Here is a 22,173-nt window from a genome sequence, read left to right as displayed (position 1 = left end):
GGCCGATGCCCATTCTTCCGGGAGCCTCAAGGGACGTACTTCTGTGACAAAAGTTGCATGTTTTGATTCGAGAAAGGTAGCCTTTGTTCGATGTCATCGCGCTTGCTGTTGTTCTAAGCTCCTCTCGAAAGGACACATTCGCCAATAAAGACATACTACAGCTCTTGTTCACCTAGAAAGCAACATATCCTCACAGACGCAGGTACTTCCGAAGGAAGACGCAAGTATCACAGCCTTGGTAAATTTGCTTCCATATGTGTTCTCATCCGGAGTCTCATCAAACCGAATATGCGGCTGTTGCTGGTGAATGCCTTTTAGTTCGATCGAGCACTACAAATTGACGAGTTCCAGTTGTGCGCTAGGCTTCGTCTTCCGTAGTCACAAGAGGAAGTCGCGAATGGGATGACCACCTTTATGTCACCTTTGGATAGCTTCAGGCGCTGTGAAAATTATATCAAAATGTAGTCGACATGTTCTTAGAGTGCAATGTTGCACTGTTGCGAAAATAATTGGTCCTCTGCAAGCCGTTATTGGAATTTTCAGTCGGACAGGCAGCGGATCTTAACAATGGCGGAAAGTGCGATGGAGAGGCTGTATTTTCGCCCATAAATGTTCATAGCGGAAAGTAGGATCTACAGTGCTGCGTTTCCGACTGAATAACAACAGTGGGCGACGGGCGAGGTGATGCAGTCCCCGCATAATATTAAGTGTATTGAGGACAATTCTACTTTTATACAACGTACAAATTGCCGCAGCAAAAACGCTGTGAGCAAGCTGGAAGAGTAAAAAAACATGCAGCATCAGGGGATGCATTGATACGAGCAATAAGAAAGACACCTCGCCTTGCAAACAACGCTGTACATTGTCGGAACAAAGTTCTGCCAATTAATTGCAGCCACTGATTCCTGCGCAAGCCATGGCGCTTGCCTTGTAGTATCATAAAAACTGCATATGAGCCTGATGCAAGAAGCCTATGGCGGGCTGTTGCCCTAGCAACAGCAAGGCATAGCGCTAGCACAGAGAGCAGAAAACGCACGTACAATATTCGCTATGCCGAGCAAAAGCGCCGAGCCAGCCAAGCTCGGGAGAAAATGGCACGTACGAAAAACAAAAACATGCAAAACACAAGATGCGCGCGCTTCCAAGGGCAATGGCAGGGAGACCAATAGTCGTGCATATAAACCGGGCGCAAGACCGTTTCCCACGGGTCGAGACGCGCAAGCAGCGAGGAGGAGGTGAAGAGGAGGCGAAGAGACAGCGCGACGGCGGCAGAGTTCAACGTGTGGCGGTAACTTAAAGTTATCAAGGGACTTTACTACGTGGCGGAGGTGAGCGACAGCTGGAGGGGTTGCAGCGAAGCGGCCGCGCCGCTCCATGGCCCGCGACACCAGCGCCCCAGTGCGCGTAATTGCAGACGCCGCGGCCGGTCTGTGAATTGTTGAAACGCTGGAAAAGGGGTTTGTTTGAGTTTTCGCGTAACAGCATAACTTGTTTATTTATTTATTTATTTGTTTATTTATTTATTTATTTTAATTTATTCATTCATTTATTTATTTAATTATTCTCAATGCCATTGCGGCGTTACAGAGAGGAGTGGTTATACATGTTCAAAATGGCTGTCTTGAATGTTGCATGCTCAGGGCTCCTGGCGATGAAGGCAGGGAGGTGATTCCATTCTGATGATGTCTTCGGCACGTAGGAAGGGAAGTACATGTTGTTCGTGCAGAACGGCACTTCAACTTTGAAGTTATGGCCGACGCGGGATGAAAGGTAAGAAGGTGGCGAGAGAAATGTTCGCTTCAGTTTCGGATTTGTAAAGAAGATTTTATGAAAGAGACAGAGGCGGCTCTGCTTCCATCTAAGAGAGAAGTTAGGAAGGTCCGGAGAAGTCTTTATTGATGTAATACTGGTAGTGCGGGAATAATTAGCAACAATAAACCGAGCTGAACGATATTGGATGGGTTCTAGTGTGTTAGCAAGGGTAGAGGAGTGAGGATCTTAGATTAAAAGAAACGTACTCGAGTTTGTATCTAGCTAACGTTCTATAAAAAAGAAGTTTTAAGGAAACAGGAGCCAAAGCCAGGTTACTTCACAAAAAAGCAAGAGTGCGATTCGCATTGCTAGTGACGTAGTTAATATGAGTATTTCATGATAAATTTTTATCTATGTGGACACCAGGGTATTTATTGGTATTGACAGGTTGCAACTGATATTTACTAATGGAATAAACGGGGATAGTACAGTCACCAGTTCTTCGGCAAATCGTCATTATTCTGAATTGTTAACATTCAATTTCATAGACCAAAGTGAACACCAAGAAGTAATGCTGTCGATGTTTCCTTGTATAGGCAAATTACAATCCCAGAGCTATCATGTCTGTCGGTTGTGTAGAAGTCGTGGTTTACGATTTCTCCACGTGTTTTAGCTTGAGAAATTCAATTAGTTCAGTAAATTCCTTCCGTCACATGGAGGCATGGGTATGTATGGTTCGACATTCATTTTGTCGAAACGATGGCCGACGCCAGACGCGGGCTGCCAATGCCAAATTTTCTGCGACGCGGGCTCCTTAACGCTATCGCGTTAAAGTGGAAGTATCCCTAGGTACTATTTAAAACGGGCGCTTATAGAGTGACTTTCTAAATGCTCTCAAACCAAACAGGTCATGAAATGCTAAAGTACTACTCGTACGTCTGTCAGCGACCCAAGGAAACCAAGGCACAGGCGTCAGAGTAATTTTCTTGCCGTCAACATCTGATGGTGTTGACGGCAGTCAGCGTAGGTTTAGTAGCATGTGTACTGGGAAATGCAAATTATTTAGTGGACAAAATATTATTCGCATATTTTGGCAGAGCTACAAGAAGACGTAATATAGTGAATATATTTATAGTTGCAACGTCGCTGTGGTCAAAACTAATCCATGTAAGGGAAAAAGTCTAATACGCAACGTTCTCCCACTCACGTAGGGCACATACATAGTGGGTGAATATTGTCGCAGGTAAAATGTGCAAGTTAATAAGAATTAGGAAAATCATAAAGGGCGCGGAATTTAAAGGTGTTGTTTTTAAAAAAGACTTACGCGTAAGTCAACAACTATGGAGACAAATCGCAACAAATATTTGAGCACCATAACCGAGGAAGTGTAAGATGAATGTAAAACACAATAGTGGCGACCAGAGACAAGGAATTTATTACCGCCAGTCAACCTCTACAAACAAGGTAGGACTATACTTATCTAGTACATTTACTAACAGGGACCATGATCACAATAAATATCTCTACGCCAGAATACAAATTTATTGGAGCGCTTATGGCGGGCTTTTCCAAATCACGAATGATAGCTTGCCGCTGTCCATGAAAAGTGTGCAGTCATTACATTCTATCCGCACTAAGATACGAATATTACTTTGAAGTTAGCAATGAACAACTAGAGCACGTTAAGGTTTGCACAAGGAGCGATGGAATCGTAAATGTCAGGGAGAACATTAAAAGGCACCAAAAGAGCTGTCTGGATCAGAGAGCAAAAATGGTAGAACAGAAGAACTGGGCATGCCACGTATTGAGTAATGCACATGACCGGTGGACCATTAGAGTTACAGAACGGGTCCCAAGCGAAGAGAGGTGCACTCGAGGACGATAAAAAATTAGTTGGGGAGAAGAAATCGGGTATTGGCTGGCTTGGAATCCCCAACCGCAAGGCAGGAGTAATTAGAAATCGCTTGAGGCAGCCTTCATTCTGCAGCGTACATAAAAGATTGCTTCTGTTGATGATGGGGCAATCGGTGAAAGGCCCTGTTTATTTTCATGAGTGTGTACGTCGCATTGCAGCATTCAGGTGAGTACAGTCAAGGAATCGATACCCCCTCTCATTGTGGAACACACCCGTTCTGTAAGACTGTCAAAAAATGGGTACACGAGTGACAAGTTTGGACTGCTTAAATGATATAATATCAAGGTAACCCAAGTACCTGTTCACTATAATATCAATTTATTTAGGCGGTGTGCGCGCTTTGGAAACAAATATGCAAATGCATTACATGTGTGTTTACGTTTTATTATTGCAGCCAGCATTGCGAGAGCTAAAAGACAACCGCCACATCTCAACTGCATTTCAAAGAGCCGCCACACCACAAGCGTCAAGCAAAGCACCGCAAGGCAACGCTGAGTTGGTGCTGACAGACCGGCGGCTCGTGCGCGAGAATCGGACAATTGGCACGCGACAAGAGGTGACAAAGAGGACAACACCGTTTGAAGAAGCGAAGCAAGAGTGAAGTTTTTGTTGAGAATACAGTCGGCTTTTGTTCACCGGCACAGGTTCGCCCAGAATAAATTAATTTTTCATATAAACGGCTGTTGCAACTGTTGGTTGCATATCTGGTGGAGGTGAGGAGTATGATTCGAAGCCCCACACATGCCATGTAAGGTAGCACGGATCGTCGAAGTTTGGAGCCAATGGAATTAACGCCGGTACACCAACGCACGAGCCGCCGCATACGAGGTGAGGCCCCCGAGTTTGGTCCTCTCACCAAGGGCCGCGGTGGCTGTCAGCCTAGGTACCACTGCGATGGCTACACAAGTAACCTGTCATCACGTCGTCGTTGACCGACCACGGACGCCAGAATCGTTTCACGGAGACACATTCGAGGATGCCGAGGACTGGCTCGAAAACTTCGAGCGTGTCGCCAGATGTAACGGTTGGGATGAAACAAGGAAACTGTGTTATGTGTACTTAGCGCTGGCGGAATCTGCAGGCACGTGGTTTAAAAACCACGAAGCGTCGTTATCATCGTGGAACGACTTCCGACGAGAGCTGCCTACTACGTACACGAGCACGGACCGCAGAGAGAGGGCAGCAGCCGCTCTTCAGGCGAGGAACCAGCGGAAAAGTGTGACCATGTACATTGAAGACATGGCCCATCTCTTACGCCGAGCCGACCCAAACATGGTTGAGGACAAGAAATTGCAGCACGTAATGCGCGCTGTGAAACAGGAGCTTTTTGCCGGCCTGGTTCGCAATTCGCCCCGCACTGTAGCCGAATTTCGATCAGAGGCGATGACGATAGAGAAGGCGCTGCAGCAGCGTGCAAGGCAATACAACAGAGATGTCAGCGTCGCATCATTTGATGTTGGGTCGGGAGCCCTCCCCAACAATATGGACATCCTACGCGAAATCGTGAGGTCCGCTTTAAGGGAAGAGCTGCAGAAACTGCAACTGGCCCAAAGCCTTCCTATGGTGTCCTCACTTGCCGATCGCATACGCCAATAAATCAGGCAAGTAATTTGTGAGCCAGAGCCTCAAGTACGGCCCCATGCACAATCAGCGCGTCAGCCACAGATATCGTACGGCCAAGTTTTACGTCAGGACCTAGGACCCACCAACTTTGGACGAACAGCCACAATACCCCAGGTACATACTAGCAATGTGCAGCCCATGTCAGGAGGAGGACCATGTAAAAGCGATCTATGGCGCATTGCAGACCGGCTTCCCCTCTGCTATACCACTGTGGAGAGGCTGGTCACTTATACCGGGAATGCCAGTATCGCCGAGTAGGACTGCGTGGCTTCTCTGTGAATGCGCCGTGCCTACTAAACAGTGAGCGGCCTTATGAAATTGAAGCATTTTTATATCACCCGCCAAACTATTCGGAACCCCCCGCAACATGAACCTCGATCGGCAGCGCCTATGCGTTATAGGTTGCCCAGTCCGCGTCCCTCTTCCATTTCACCTAGGTGTCGCTCACAAGGTCCGCGACGGGAAAACTAGAGCCAACGACCTGTGGAGGCAAGGTCGCTGAAGCCTGGAACACTGAAGGCCCTCTATCGCAAATCCGACAAGACGATGGCAGTGACGAAACGACGAACAAGTGCAGGGATGACGCGGTTACCTCTCAGTTGCGTATCATCATCGACGACTTCGAAGTGACTGCGTTGATAGACACTGGTGCGGACTGTTCAGTTATTAGCAGTGTACTCGCCAGAAAATTGAAACAGGTATTGACCCATTGCACCCAATCTCCAATACGTACAGCGGGGGGACACTTATTCGACCGCGTAGGAATGTGCACAGCAAGAATCGGAATTAGAGGCTTTACTTACGTCAGCAGCTTTATTGTTCTCCCTTAGTGTTCCGTCACTTGATACTGGGCATGGACTTTTTGCAAACGAATGGCGCAATTATCGACTTGCAAGAATCACGCGTGTTGTTTTCTACAGAAAATGCGGTCACCATTTCTGATACAGAACAGCCGCATATTTGCTCTCTCCGTATTGTGGATAAACACGTGATGGTGCCGGCACGGTGCAGTGTGACTGTCGTTGTAAGGCGCGACGTATTTCGTGAATATGAAGGACGTGAAGACGGAAATATCGGGCTGCTACTGGAAAAGCAAATATGCGTGGCAAGAGGCCTAGTTCACCTGCGTAACGGATGTACGGATGTCCTCTTGACTAACTTTGGCAATGAGGCACAACACGTCGCTAAGGGAACAGCCATAGCGTCTCTTCATGACTATGCACAACTTGCGGATGTGTCAACCCTTGATGCAGCATCACCAGCTTCTGTCTCTTTAGACAGTGTCTTTACCTCTATCTACATTGACCGAGAGCTGTCATCACCACAAAGAGAAGATTGTGAGCTTGGTCACAGAGTTTGCTGAATACGTTTCGACTTCATCGAAAGTCCGTCGAAATCCCGTCGCAAAACACCGCATTGTGGTCGAAGAGCCTGCAAGACCAATGCGACCAACAGCCGCACCGGGTGGCTCCAAAAGAAAGAGAAGCGATAAGAAGTCAAGTACAGGAAATGCTCAAGGACGATGTAATACAGCCACCCAATAGCCCTTGCGCATCTCCGGTAGTCCTCCGGTCAATAATAAGGATAACACCCTACGATTTTCTTTTGATTACAGGAAACTTAACCTCGTGACGAAGCGGGATATTTATCCACTCGCACGCATTGACGACAGCTTGGACACCCTACGCGATGCTTACTTCTCTTCTTTGGATGTCAAAAGCGGATATTGGTGAATAGAAGTGGACGAGCGAGATCGCAAAACGAAAACGGAATTTGCGGCACTGGCTGGTTTTTACGAGTTTAGGGTGCTTCCATTAAGTCTGTGTTCTGCGCCCGCCACCTTCCAGCGGATGATGGACACTGTACTCTCCGGACTGAAGTGGCAGTAGTGCTTCGTCGACCTTGATGATGTGGTGGTCTTCTCCACTACGTTCGAGCAGCACCTGCAGTGGCTGAGAGCAGTTCTGGATGCTATTCGCACGGCGGGATTGACCACAAAACTCTAAAAATGCCACCTCGGCTTTCGTGAGCTCCGCTTTCTCGGACACATTGTCAGTGCTGAAGGCGTCCGCCCCGATCCTGAGAAGATGACTGCAGTAAAAATTTTTCCGAAGTCAAGCGACAAAAAAAGCTATTAGACGTTTCCTGGGACAGTGTGCCTACTACAGGCGTTTCGTAGAAAGTTTTTCTAAAATCGCCGAACCACTCACGCGACTGACAAAAGAATATCTCGCTTTTGTGTGGTAGAAAGAACAAGAAGACTGCTTCTGAGAGCTACGACGGCGTTTGCAGAGTTCTCCTATGCTTGCCCATACATATTCAATGGGAGAATGGAGAAGAAAAGGTTATTGCGTACGCAAGCCGTACTTTATCGAAAGCCGAGACAAAGCACTCACCTGTAGAAACGAAATGCCTGGAGGTTATATGGGCCATCAGTAAGTTCCGGCCATACATACATGGCAGACCATTTAGAGTCATCAGCGACCATCATTCATTGTGCTGGCTGGCGAACCTGAAGGACCCTTCTGGAAGACTCTCTAGATGGAGCTTGCGTCAACAGAAGTATGACATCACGGTCGTTTAGAAGTCCGGTCTCATGCACAATGATGCTGACTGCTTATCACGCGCACCAATCGAAGCTACGTCACCTGAATACGAGCAAGATTTCCCATTTCTTGGGGCCATGAACACGACCGAAATGGCTCATCATCAGCGTGCTGATCCGGAATTACTACTGCTCATCGATTACCTGGAGGGTCAACAAGTGAAATTGCCTCGAGATTTTGTCCACGGATTGTGTTCGTAAGTTCTCTGGAACAACGTCCTCTACAAACAAAACTTCGAGCACAGTCGTGAGGTGTTTATACTTCTCGTGCAATCATCGCTGCGAGCTGAGATCTTAGAAGCTTGCCATGATGAACCTGCAGCTGGCTACTCAGGTATTGGTAGCACTCCGGCGAGAATCCGCCAGAACTATTACTGGCCGAAGCTGATTAATTCAGTGCAGCACTATGTCAAATCGTGCCGAGATTGTCAAAGAGGCAAAACACCGCAACTCAAACCAGCACGTTTTCTGCATCGGATGCAGCCACCAGCAGCACCATTTGAAGAAAGAGGAATAGATTAACTTGGACCATTTCCCGTTGCAGCTTCAGGAAAGCGGTGGATTGGGGTAGCAACCGATTATCTGACCCGATATGCTGAGACATCTTCTCTTATAAAAGTAACTGCCCTTGAAGTGGCTCAGTTTTTTGTCACACACATAGTGTTACGGCGTGGCGCACCTAAGGTACTCATAACAGACAGAGGAACAGCTTTTATGGCCCGTTTGATGCCGTCTGTTATGAAACTAACACATACTGCTCACAGAAAAACCACAGCCTACCATCCGCAAACAAACGGCCTGACTGAACGACTCAATAGGAGGCTCGCAGACATGAGCTCAATGTATGTGGACACCGAGCATCGGACGTGGGATAGTATTCTACCGTATGCTATCTTTGCGTATATTACTTCAGTACAAGAGACGACACATTTCACGCCATTTAAATGTGTTTACGGTCGGACAGTAGCAACGACACTAGACGCAATGTTATCTGTAAACAAAAGCAGCTAAGAGCTACAGTGGGTAAAGTATTGCATTTATCAAGATTAAATACGTGTGCAGATGCTTCATGGAGGCATCGCAGTATTTGTGTGGGCCTCAAATTGGGAACGATGAAGTTGGACGAATTTGTTCAAACGAGTAAAGAGGTAGGCTTGGGAATGACGCACCTCTTGATTGTACAAGTCTTAAACTGGTCCTTCTTTTTCTGCGACTTAGGTGATCCTTCCTTGAGGTCGGTTTGCGAAGTGAGGTTGAAGAATGCGCAGCTTGCTATATTTTTCGTGCCAATTGCATATGCGCTCCTGTTGGGCTTTTCTTAAGGACGTTATTTTAAACGTACTGTTCCTATTTCTTAGATTTGTGAATGAATACCTTTTTGAAGTGCGACGTAAACCGTACAAATCCTTATATAGTGAAATTCATTTTGTTCCAATATACAGGGCCACATAAACTGCAGACCAAGCTCAAGACGTCCTTAAGCGGTTGAATAGAATGCAAAAGATACAAGGACCCAAATCTATCTTTAAAGGTTCGCACTGGTATATTGCATATCAGACGTTTTCTGGACGATCATGATATTTAAGGCAAAAGTCTTAAATGCCTCATCAGGCGATGGCTTCAAAAACGTGGCGTGAACTACAGAAAGTAATCTGCTCTAGCCTAGCACCGAGACACGCTCGTGCCATTGCTCTCACGTTCGTTGTCGTCTTCTGCAGCTTGCTCCGATTCCGCCTTTACTGCCAAAAATGCAAATTAAGGTAGAGGTAAGTCATGCACTCCTACACACCACCTTCGGTGCGAGTCGAACCCTCGAGCTTATGCGGGAGTCGAGCGCATGACATTGTTGTGAAGTCGAATTAAGGCACAGTAAATAATGTATAGATAATTAATCCACTAGAACGCACGGCCCTTTGTGCGAGTGCAACGTGGCCAGGTACACCACACGCAAAACATACTGCCCGGTTGTCAGGAGTGCGCCATTGTCCACTGCTGTACCGCGCCTAAACGAAGTGAGGAGCTGGACGCAGTGGCACGACCGATGGGGATGGCGCAAAGGTCGCAGGTGGTGGCCGCGCGAGAGCCTCTGCATAGCTGAGAGGTGAAGTCACTCCGGGAAAATAAAGTGGAGTCGGCACAGGCGGAGTCTCGCAGGCCGAAGGGAGAGCTGCGCACACTTGCTCCTGCATGACCTGCCGAAAGTTGGCCGGCAAAGGCGAAGGTGGTGGCGTGGCTGAGGACAGCAGCAAAAGCTGACGAGCGACCTCAGCATGGACGAACTCTCTTATCTGGCCAAGCAGAGAGTCCATCTCAGGAGCAGTGGTCATGCTCGCGAGGGTTTCGTCAGACGCAGGGGCGTGCCGCGTGAGAAGGCGCTGTCTGCAGAGCTCGTCGAAACTCTGGCAAAGCTCAATGACCTGAGAAACAGTGCCTGGGGTTTTAGACAGCAGCATATGAAAGGTATCGTCGAAAATGCGCTTCATGGTGTGACGTACCCTGTCCGCCTCCGCCATCGTCGGGTGGACGCGCCGGCAAAGGTGGACGTAGTCCTCTATGTAGCTGGTGAACATTTCACCAGTTTGCTGGGATCGGCTTCGTAGGCGTTGTTCAGCGCGAAGCTTGCGCACGCCAGGGCGGCCGAAACCTTCTGCGATGCCGGTTTTGAAGCTATCGCACGTGCGGAGATCGGCTTCGTGGTTTTGGAAGCACAGCTTGGCGAGGCCCGATAATAGAAGATCGCGTTGCCGAGCTTTAGGGGTTCGTCCCATTTGTTGGCGTTGCTGGCGGGTTCATAAGATTATAGCCAATCTTCAACGTCTTTCTCATCGGTGCCACTGAAGATATCAGGATCCCGCTGACGCTGGGCACCGCGACATACGATGGCTGGAGTAACCGGTGGGGATGTCGGGCTGGGGTCGTCAGGCATGACGGATGGCAGAGTTCGGGTGCGTAATTCCAGGTTGGGGAAAACGGTAGCACCTCCACCAGAATCTAATAGGAATACAGCACAAGAAAGCAGCAGGCAGCGTGTCTCAATCAGAGCAGTTCAGGCAATCGCGAGCTCGCGCCTCCAGGGCGACTCGCGATGTGGCTGCGGCGCCGGGCATTCCTCTTCACTACTATATTCCTGTGTATGTGCTGACTGACGAGGAAGACAAAGGACCGTGCCTCGATCGCGAGTGAGCCTCATGCTATGGACAGCCCTTGCAGTGCCTTTACCTAGCGTTCCACAACGTTGTAAACGACAATAGACCTCGTCGCAATTGGTGGAGATGGCTGAGATCCTTCGCCTCGTCCTGGAGCTGCGTACTCGAACCCTGCCTACAAGATCGCCCTGCACTATGCCTGAACCCGCCACTTCGTTGCCTGCACTGCCGGCTGCCACTGTCATCTGCGCCGGCGTCCCTCGTCAACGCGACCCACCCATCTTAAGTGGGACCGCCGAACACGACGTTGAAGACTGGCTGTCATCGTACAAACGTGTAAGTGCCCATCACAAATGGGATGACCAGTCTAAGCTGACCCACGTGCCTTTCTACCGCGCCGACGTACCCCAACTTTGGTTCTTCAACCACGAATCCGACTTTAAAAGCTGGTCCGCGTTTAAAACTCTTTTTGCCGAAACGTTTGATGTCCCAGCTGTGCGTAAGCTACGCCCTAATCAACGCCTTGGCCCGCTCGCACAGCAGCCTGGAGAGACATTCCCCGGCTACATCGAGGATGTTCTCGATTTGTGGAAGCGGGTAAATCCCAGCATGATCAAAGGATGACAAGATCAAACAAATCCTCAAGGACATCGAGGATGGCGCATTCCAGATGTTGCTGGCCAAAAGCCCAACTAGAGTATCCGTCCTCACTAACCTCTGCCAGAGCTTTGACGAGTTGCCCCGCCAACGTTCCATCACCCGCCAGAACATTCAGAACGCCAATCCCGTCTCGAGCATCGCGCTTTCTCCTGACATGACCAACTCCACCCTCCAACAGCATATCAAAGATTTTATTCTTGAAGAGGTGGCCTGGCAGCTCGCGCTGCTGCCTCACAGCGACGCACCTACGGCAGCTTTTCCTCCAATGCTTCAGCACGCCATCCGGACTCCGATATCCGAAGCGCTTCCTGCAGCCCCTACGACCCCCCTACCCCCTCCTACTAGTGTGGCGTTTTTCCATACCAACTTTGCCACTCATCCTACGTCGCTCCCGCTCAGTTATGCAGCCGTAGTTGCACGGCCACCTGCGCCGACAGCTTCCTTTTCATCGCACGTGCATCCGGCTTCATTTCCAGTTGCCCGACTGTCACCATAATTTTTTCGTCCCAGCGAGACGTGGCGCACTAAAGACAACCGGCCTATCTGCTTCGCCTGCGGCGAAGCGCGCCATGTGGCGCGCTTTTGTCGCCGACGCCCCCGAACTACGCGTACCACCTTTGGGACGCCCAGCTACGGGCCACAATACGCCGCCACGCCTCCATTCTCACCGCGACGTCTTGATACTGATCGCCGGTCAGAAACTCGGCGATCCCCTTCCCATCGTCGCCGTTCGATTTCACCCCTGCGTCGTCGAGCTCCCACTGGAGAGGGAAACTGAGGGGTGCAGTTCCCGAGGCAAGAACTGCAAATACATCGACGTTTTCAAGACCTCATTGTTCGCCGCAAAACGTTATTACTGTTTTTATAGAGGGAGTACCCGCCGTGGCACTAGTCGATACCGGAGCAGCCGTTTCCGTCATTCACGAGAACCTTTGTCGCAAATTACGAAAAGTGACTACAGCTCCCTTTGACCTGGTGCTCGCCACAGCCAGCGCGCAGCGAATTCACCCTTCAGCTCTATGCACGGCCCGTATCGTCATCAACGGCGTTCTCTACATAATCAAGTGTTTCGTGCTACCATCGAGCTCTCATGACCTCATCCTTGGTTTGGATTTCCTGTCACATCATCACGCTGTCATTGACTGTTCGCATGCAGAAGTGTAGCTTTTACCACTATGTGAATCACTGCTGACCAGCTCTCATCACTTTGCCGACAAACTCATTGTTGATGCCGACACAACAATACCGCCTGAGTGGTTGATGGCTGTTGTCCTGTCGTCTGATGCCGCATCTGACGCCACTGTAATGTTCACGCCGTCCGATTTGTTTCTTTAGCGCAAAGGCATTGATTCTTCCGTTTGCCGTGCTTACTATAACATCTGGGTCAACTGTGATTTTGGTCATCAATTAAAACCAGTACCCGATCAATTACAACCAGTACCAGAGCCTTAGAAACAGCTCGTTTCTAAGGCAACACCGCATTCACTAGAGGCGCTTTTGTACCGCTTTGAAGCATCGTACTCGTGGCTCAGTGGTAGCGTCTCCGTCTCACACTCCGGAGACCCTGGTTCGATTCCCACCCAGCCCATCTTGCAAGAGTTGAGCCAGAGCCACCTAGAAACAAGCGCAGCTACTTATATACCGCCGCGACGCCGCGAGCGACGGCGCGAGTTGGAGCCCCGTTTCGCCTCTATCGTGACGTCACGGTGTCACGTGGTATTGAAGGCGACACTGCCGCGCCTGAGGAGCTGGGTTGAGCTCTAGTAATATGCTTCGCATAAAAGATGGCTCCATTCGCTTTTGTGTCCACTACAGACGCCTAAAAAGGATAACGAGAAAAGACGTTTGTCCACGGCCTCGGATCGATGACGCTCTCGACTGCTTACAAGGCGCAGAATATTTCTGTTCATTGGATCTGCGCTCTGGGTAGTGGCAAGATCCTATGGCTGAACCTGACCGTCCGAAAACCGCATTCGTTACACCCGATGGTCTCTGCGAGTTTAACGTCATGCCCTTCGGGCTGTGTACCGCGCCTGATACTATTGAGCGTATGATCGACACTATCCTTCGCGGCCACAAATAGAAGACCTGTTTATGTTACCTCGACGACATCGTCGTCTTCTCAACCGTTTTCCCGACGCACCTCGCTGGCCTGTATAAGATTCTGTCCTATCTCGCATCTGCCGGCCCACAGCTTAACCTCAAAAATTGCCGTTTTACTGCGAGCAAGCCAACCATCTTGGGCCACGTTATCTCAAAAAACGGCGTCCTCCCGGACTCAGACAAGCTCCGCGCCGTTGCAGACTTCCCAAAGCCGACGTCTATCAAAACCCTGAGAAGTTTTACTGGCTTATGTTCCTACTTTCGTCGCTTCGTACGCAGTTTCGCATACATCATGGCGCCTTCACAAGTTTACTTTCCGCCAGTAACGGCATAGCAGCGTGGTCAACTGAATGTGATGCAGCATTTCAGCATTTGCGCCGCTTGTTGACCTCACCACCGATTCTTCGCAACTACAATCCTGATGCTCCCACGGAAGTTCATACTGACGCCAGCGGCGTTTGCCTTGGCGTGGTCTAAGCGCAACGGAAAGCTGGCTATGATGAATACGTCGTCGCTTATGCGAGCCTTACTCTAAAGAAAGCAGAATTAAATTACTTCATCACAGAAAAGGAGTGGCTAGCGATCATCTGGGCACTAAGCAAGTTTCGCCTATACCTTCACCGCCGTTCTTTCGCCATAGTTACTGACCACCATGCCCTTTGTTGGCTTTCTTCCTTGAAAGACCCTTCGGGACGCTAGGGACCTTGGGCGCTTCGCTTGCAAGAGTACGACATCCGCGTCATGTCCCGCTCCTGTCGCAAGCACTCCGACGCCGATGCGCTCTCTCCTTCCGCACTGACGCCTGATATGGCGTCTTTGTCACCTTCCTCGTCCACACTGTTACTGTTGGCCATCATTGACATGCTCACAGAGCAGCGCAAGGACCCAACACTTGTAATGTTACTTGACTACCTTGCCGTTCCGTCTGACGCCCCTCCGACACAAGCACTGCGTCGCCAAGCAACCCACTTTTCCATGCGGAACAGCATTCTATATCGCCGCAACTACATGCCCGACGGCCGGAAATGGCTCCTTGTTACACCTCGTCATCTGCGCTCTGACATCTGCGCGTCTTTTCACACTGATCCCCGAAGCGCTCATGCCGGCGTCCTCAAAACTTACACATGGTTACGTCAGCGCTATTATTGGCGAGGCATGCACAACTTTGTGCAAAAGTACATTCAGTCTTGTTCTACATACCAACAAGGCAAGACACCTACCCAGCGTTTAACAGGACCGTTGCAGCCGCTACCGTGCCCATCTCGTCTGTTCGACCGCGTCGGCATCGACCTGTACGGCCTGCTTCCATGGCGCGGGTGTGGAAATCGGTGGATTATTGTCGGCGTAGACCACCTTAATCGCTACGCTTAGACTGCAGCTCTGCCAGCCGCGACCGCCCGTGTAGTTGGTTTCTTCATCCTTCGCAATTTTGTTTTTCGCCACGGTGCACCCCGAGAACTACTGAGTAATAGAGGCTGTGTCTTCCTGTCGGAGGGCGTCCAAGCCTTCCTCGCTTAGTGCAGGATAGTTCACCGCAAATTGACCGCTACCATTCCCTATCCAACGGTATGACCGAGCGGTTCAATCGCGCTCTTGGCGACATGTTGCGGATGTACATTTCATCCGATCACTCCAACTGTGACACCGTACTCCCTTTTGTTACGTTCGCATGCAACGCCGCGACGCAAGCGATCACCGGCTTCTCCCCCTTTTTCCTTCTGTACGGCCGTGAGCCTTCATTCCCATTGGACACCATACTGCCGTACCAACCCGACGCTACAGAGTATACTCCACTTTCCGAAGTCGCCAAATATGCTGAAGATTGCCGTCAGCTGGCACGTGGCCTGACTAGTGAGACACAAGCACGTCAAAAGACGAGACATGACCATGCTCCTCAACCACAGCACAACTTTGCTCCTGGTTCGCTTGTGTGGCTATGGATACCAGCCACGTTCCTGGCCTTTCTTCTAAACTCCTGGCGTGTTATTCATTCATTCATTCAGAATTTATTTAAGACAACGAAAAGGTTGTCCAGGGTGACGTGGCAAAAGGCATACTTTGCCTGACGAGGCCACGCCACCCGGATGACAGGCGGCACCACAGGCTACAAAAATCAAGAAAGAGCATTACATAATAGAACACACATTCAATATTTTTTACACAATACATAAGACATCCTTACAAAACACAGGCTTTCGGCGGAAAAACAAACAGCATACTTCAAAACACAATTCAACCATAGCAGTATTTACAAAACACACTAGTGATAGGTATACGTTCAGTTTTCACCTTTAAGGTTCATTTATGAGCATTGCTTTAATTAACATTTTGTATTTACGTATAGAGGGAGTGTTGCGTACAGTATCCAGAATAATAGGGTATTGATTAATTAAGTCAGGAATTTGCCATCCTAACCTCTGAAAACCGTAATTAGTGCGTACACGAGGTGTTTCCATACATTGTTTCCTAAGTTCGTATGTGCTAAGTTTAGTGTGATAGGTGGTTTCGAAGGTTATTTTGTCTAGTTTGTACTGGCGTAATATTTCCAGACATAATTTGTATGTGTGCAGTTTACTTATTTCTAGTATTCCATAAGACCTAAACAAGGGCCAGCAGCTGCGCAATAACTGTATTTTCCCAATAGCTCGTAACGCCCGCTTTTGAATTGCAAAGAGGGAATCTCGATTTGTTTGTGTCGTCGTTAACCATACAAGGGAACAGTAGCTTAAACGGGAATGTATTAATGAATAGTATATTTGCCGCTTTATGGACGCCGGGAGATATCTCAATTTGTTTAAAATGCCAACCGCCCGACAAAGATCACTTCGAAGCTGATCAACATGCGAATTCCAAGAGAGATTTTCTTGAAACAGAACACCTAGAAAACGAATTTGCGAGCACTGTTTCAACTGAGTGTTTTCAAAGTTTAAGTTTAGGTTGTCAGGAGCTTTTACACCTTTTGCTCTGAAGAGAATGTATTTGGTCTTACTAGCATTTAATTGCATCTTGTTTAGTTTTAACCATGTACTCAAGCCGGTCAACCAATAGTTAGCCTTTCTTTCGAGCGCGTAGGGGTCAATACCTGAGAAAAAGACATTAGTGTCATCAGCGTACAACACTAGGTTTTCGCTGCCTGGTATATTCACAATATCATTCAGGTATAAAATAAAGAGTACAGGTCCGAGAATAGATCCCTGAGGCACACCATATTTTATTGTTTTTACGTGTGAGGCTGCAGCATTTATGACAGTAAATTGCTCTCTTGACGTTAAATAGCTCTCAATTAAGGTCAACGACACGCCACGGAATCCGTAAAGTGGAAGCTTTCTTATTAGAACATCGTGCTGAACACAGTCGAATGCCTTTCTGAAGTCGAGGAAAATTCCCAGGGTGTGTGCCTTTTCTTCAATATTGTTTAGAATTTTTTCCTTTATCCCAAGGAGTGCGGTTTCGGCTGATCTATCTTTCCTAAAGCCAAATTGCTCATCGGCTATAATATTTTGCGCGGTGAGAAAACGGACGAATCTTTTGTTTATAACCTGTTCGGCTACCTTTGCAAATACTGGTAGTACTGATATAGGCCTATAATTTGTTAGTTCGTTCGCTGGGCCACCCTTGTGCACAACAGTCACTTTGGCCAGTTTCATTTTCTGCGGAAAAACGCCTGTAGATAAAATAATGTTGCAAATGTTAGAGAGCGGACAACTGATTATTTCACCTACAGCCTTTAGAGGTTTCGGTTTAATTTCATCTGCTCCTGGAGCACAGCCATTTTTTAGTGTCAGAATAATATCTAGCACTTCACGTTCGTCAGTGGGTGCTAAAAACAATGTGTTTGCAGCGTTTGATGCAATGAACTGCTCGCACGGTGAATCAACTGAATTCCCATCGCATGATCCGACTGCAATGAAATGGTCATTAAATAAATTTGCGACTTCGTTGTCAGTCATAGCATCGTTTTGATATGGGACCTTTTTGTGCTGGAAATTTTTCGAGAGTACCTCCCTCACGGTTTGCCACATTAGCCGTGAGTTACCCGTAATGTCTGCAAACTTTGTTATGTAGTATTCAAATCTTGATTTTCTAATATCTGCATTTAATTTGTTTCGAACTTTTTTAAACAGTGTAAAGTCATTTTCATGCTTGGTATTCAGGAATTTTTCAAACAGCCTGTTTTTTTGTTTGATTCTCATATGCAGTTCATGAGTGATCCAAGGCTTCCTTATCTTTTTTCGTTTTACCCATGGCTCGAGGGGAAAACACTTCTCGTATGCAGCCATAAAGCAGGAAAGAAAAGCCTCGTACGCTTTATTTGCATCTGTTTCCATTAAAATGGAGTCCCACCTTTGATTTGAGAGAAGATATTTGAATTTGCTGATATTTTTTTCAGAGTAATGGCGGATAAAAACTGGTTGCTTATTTAATTAGGCCTTTTGTGAGGTAAAATGCAGTAGATTGGCAAATGGTCACTTAAATCGCACTTCAATACACCCGATTTGACAACGTTGTGTATCGTATCACTGAGGCCACTTCACCGGTCAGCTACATTGTCGAGCCGCTCACAGTGTCACCAGACTTGCGTCGTCGTGGCCGAGAGACAGTACATGTCAACCGCCTGAAACCCTATTACGACCCACTGATCTTCTTCACGATAGTTACTGATCACCATTCACTACGTTGGTTTGTTAGTCTCCGCGACCCATCTGCCCGCCCTGCTCCATGGGCACTTTGTTTACAGGAATTTGACTTTGCAATACGTTACAAGAGTGGCCGACATCATGCGGACGCCGACTGCCTTTCGAGGCTCCCTCTACCAACAAGTGCATGTGACGCCGACAATTTTGATGACTTTCTGGCCGCCATCGACATTCTTTTTCACGACCTGGCCACTTTCCGGGAAGAGCAGCGTGACGACCGCAGCCTGGATGCCCTCTTCACCTCAGCTGCTCAACCTACAGGTAAAATGGCTTTGTTATCGAAGATGGCCTACTCTACAAGAAGAATTATGCGGCTGATGGTGCCCGCCTTATCCTAGTGGTCCCTAAGAATTTGAGAACCCACGTGCTCCGTGCTACGCACGACGACTCGACCGCTGGGTACCTAGCTTTCACTACAACATACCGCCGGATTCAGGGCCGATTCTACTGGACGCGACGTGATATAAAAAGTATGTGGCCAGTCGTAACAAGTGCAAGCAATTCAAGCGTCCTAATGCTGCTCCGGTCGGACTCCTTCACCCTGCGGCGCCACCATAATCTCCTTTCGAAATGGTTGGAGTGGACCGTCTCAGCCTATATTCCCCGCGCTCAACAAACGACCACCGTTGGATTATAGTATGCGTCGACCATCGGACGCGTTATAATGAAACCGTAGTGGTGCGAACTGCCGTGGCTCTTAATGTTTCGAGCTTCCTCCTGTCCTCCGTTATGCTGCGTCATGCACCCGCTCGTGTTACTGTGAGCGATTGTGGTCGCCAGTTCGTGGCCAATGTATTCGAAGAGCTGTTGCGTCTCTGTGCTTGCCAGTTCCGCCACGCGACCCCATATCACCCGCAGACAAATGGTCTCGCCGAAAGCACTAACAAAACTTTGACCAACATGCTTTCGATGCACATCGATTCCAGGCACAAAAATTGAGTTGATATCCTACCTTTCCTCACGTACGCCTACAACACTGCAAAGGATAAAACTACCGGCTACAGTCCTTTCTGTCTTCTTTATATCAGGCGACCCCGCAGCTTCATTGACTCCATTCTATCTTTTACCCCTCATGCGGACTCTTCTATTGCCCGGACTCTCAGCCGCGCTAAGGAAGCATGTCGCATAGCTTAGCTCCATACGTTCGCACCCAGCACCGCTCTTAGATCAGCTACAATTCACGTCATGAGAATGTGTCCTACGACAAAGGGGACATAGTGTCGATTTGGACAAAATTCGCAAGCGCGGCCTGTGCCAGAAGTTTCTGGCTCGTTACACCTGGCCTTTCGTCCTCACCAACCGCATAAGTGATGTGACTTATTCAATTGCTCGTCCTGTTTGTTCACGTTGCCCGCCTGAAACGCTGTCATCCCCATGACTCCTAGTGGACGTAGCAGTTACTCGCCCAGCAGACTACGTCTGTGAAGGGAGGAGTGCTACGCTAAAGCTAAAGACAGAACGGAGGAAGAGGAGAACGAAGTGCGCTTGTCTTTGCAGTGGTTCGGTGCCGCCGCGGCGCCTTTTCATAAATTCGTCTTTAAATAAACGCGCCCCATCATAACAATATGTAGTTAGATAAACTTGGCTAGAAATATATAATCACTATATGCGGCTTAACTACAGCGAGGCTCCGCTGTTTTGTTGCTCATGTGATGTTATTTCCCTACATAACTACGTTATAAGAGCCATTTTCTCAGGTGGTCTTATTTACCTCTTGGTGTTTTTAAACGCGATTTACCTTAAATATCCTGGACATGCTTAACCGTCCGCTTGAAACTTGTGAACAACAATTTGGACATACAGATAAATTTCGCCGCCCAAGTTTGCAGTACATATCTTTTTTCGGGAGCCTTGTGAGTGCCAGCTTGCTATTCACGCCCTTTCCCTTTTGCGTGCGTTACACTCACGCACATGTCGCACATCGTCGTACGTGGTTACAATTCTCACGAGCCCGCTAACACTCGGGAACTTATCTTTGAATTTACTACTGTTGTTTCTTGGTGGCATTGTCAACTACATAGAAATATATAATAAGAATTGTGCAGAAAAACTTTAGCTTCCGAGTTTGTTTTCTGCTTTGCCTTTTTGAAGTGAAGCTTTTTTTCAGGAGCCTCAGAGGTTTTGAAGCTGCGGTGGTTGAACGATCGTTTGAAGAGGAGGAAGGCATGGAGGACTGGTGGCGTCTCTGATTTTTTTCGTTAGTTTTGGCATTGCTCCCGCCAGGTTGAAGGCACATCTCACCTGTTTGCGTGATAAAAAGGATGCGCCGCAGTGGCCCGTGCAACACCGGCGATGTCAACTCGCGTGTTGTATGCTACTAAATAGATGGCTCAAAATATATATAACTTAGCCCATCAAATAATGAAAAGTGACGCCTCAAGTGAAACTGCTTTTAATAAAGAAGACGTTGGGAAGCCGCCAACAACGGGAAGGTTCACGTAATATGTCAATAACCTTTGATGGACCGCATATTGTTTTCCTTCATATATATGTTATTCATGCAGCGTCCCGTGTTGATTAAGAGCGCATTCGTTACAGAAGAATAAAAGGAAAAAGTCTGCCTAACCATAAGAACAGCGTGAAGCAGCATACCGTGATGACGCACTCTTCAATTGAGAGAAACCGAGAAGAGGCAGTGATAGTGTGAATTTTGTAGGGGTGCGATGCCCCAAGATCCTCACATCATTCCAGAGACCATGACCACTTGCGCCAGTTCAAAGGTATGTTAAAAATCACCTTCTATTTCCTATATATAACAACGCCAAAGAAATTCACGAATTCAGATGTAATGAATATATCACGGATAGATGGAGATGCACATTCATCTGATAGCTCATAAAATTACTACAACGTTGCGCTGTAAGTTAGTAAAGTGAGAGCTCCGGCTCTGTGCTGAAAAAGACGATGGGATATGGCTGCTGACCACTATATATTCTCTCTGTGCATTTCGAAAACAATTTATCAAGAAATATTTCTGTATGCTTCTTCACCAAGAAATACATGGGTGAAGGGGCAAAGTATTGCAGCGCTTTTGCGAAGGAAGAGAGGTTTTCTGTGGGTACCTGAGCGGAATGGCATTTTAATGTTATCTTGGATGCTGAAATAAGTTACTAAGATAATCCTAGGAGACCTTACAGAATGCGTACTGACGAAGCTCCCTCAATAAAACTAAAGCCGCGGTACGCTTTGATCATGCCATCCGAGCCAACGAGCAAGGGTAGGCGAAGATGTCGGCTCCTCCTTGTTGGTGGAGCGGAGTCACTTCATTGCACTCTGCCGTCTCCATGCATACAATCGCATGACCATCCGTGCACTTCCTGCTACGCATTTTGTTTTGTTTACTTTTTTAGTAGTACCGGCGCCATGACACTTGTATGTACTGCGTTGCTGGCGGCAATGGATGCGGAGTTTACAGATTGCATCACACGCTGTGACTGGAAAAAAAAAGCAGTGCAGTGGCATGCTTCGCAAAGCGATTTCCGGAGGGTTCATTTCACACGACTGCAATTTCAAGGATGCGGTTGGTGCGTCACCTAGGCTTGCCTGCTGCCAGTTATTGTAGTACGCGCCACAGAATTTTTAAATTACCAAAATATTTGCGTGATGATATTGTTGTGTTCAGCAGGAGCAAGTAATACGCGCGTTTTATCGTTGAAGAACGCTCAGAAGCCT

General features: G+C 48.1%; 1 long non-coding RNA gene across 1 annotated transcript; it reads left to right on the top strand.

The window, feature by feature from the left end:
• The first annotated feature begins 1,214 nt into the window (after window positions 1-1,214).
• Window positions 1,215-21,215, top strand: LOC142574031 (uncharacterized). Its single transcript, XR_012826396.1, has 3 exons — window positions 1,215-1,328; window positions 1,641-1,770; window positions 20,609-21,215. It is a non-coding gene; the product is annotated as an uncharacterized LOC142574031 (long non-coding RNA).
• Window positions 21,216-22,173: the final 958 nt, after the last annotated feature.

Source organism: Dermacentor variabilis, chromosome 3 (assembly GCF_050947875.1).
Source record: "Dermacentor variabilis isolate Ectoservices chromosome 3, ASM5094787v1, whole genome shotgun sequence".
NCBI classification, from domain to species: domain Eukaryota; kingdom Metazoa; phylum Arthropoda; class Arachnida; order Ixodida; family Ixodidae; genus Dermacentor; species Dermacentor variabilis.
The sequence above is the reverse complement of the archived record's forward strand: the minus strand, read 5'-3'. Positions and strand labels throughout refer to the sequence as shown.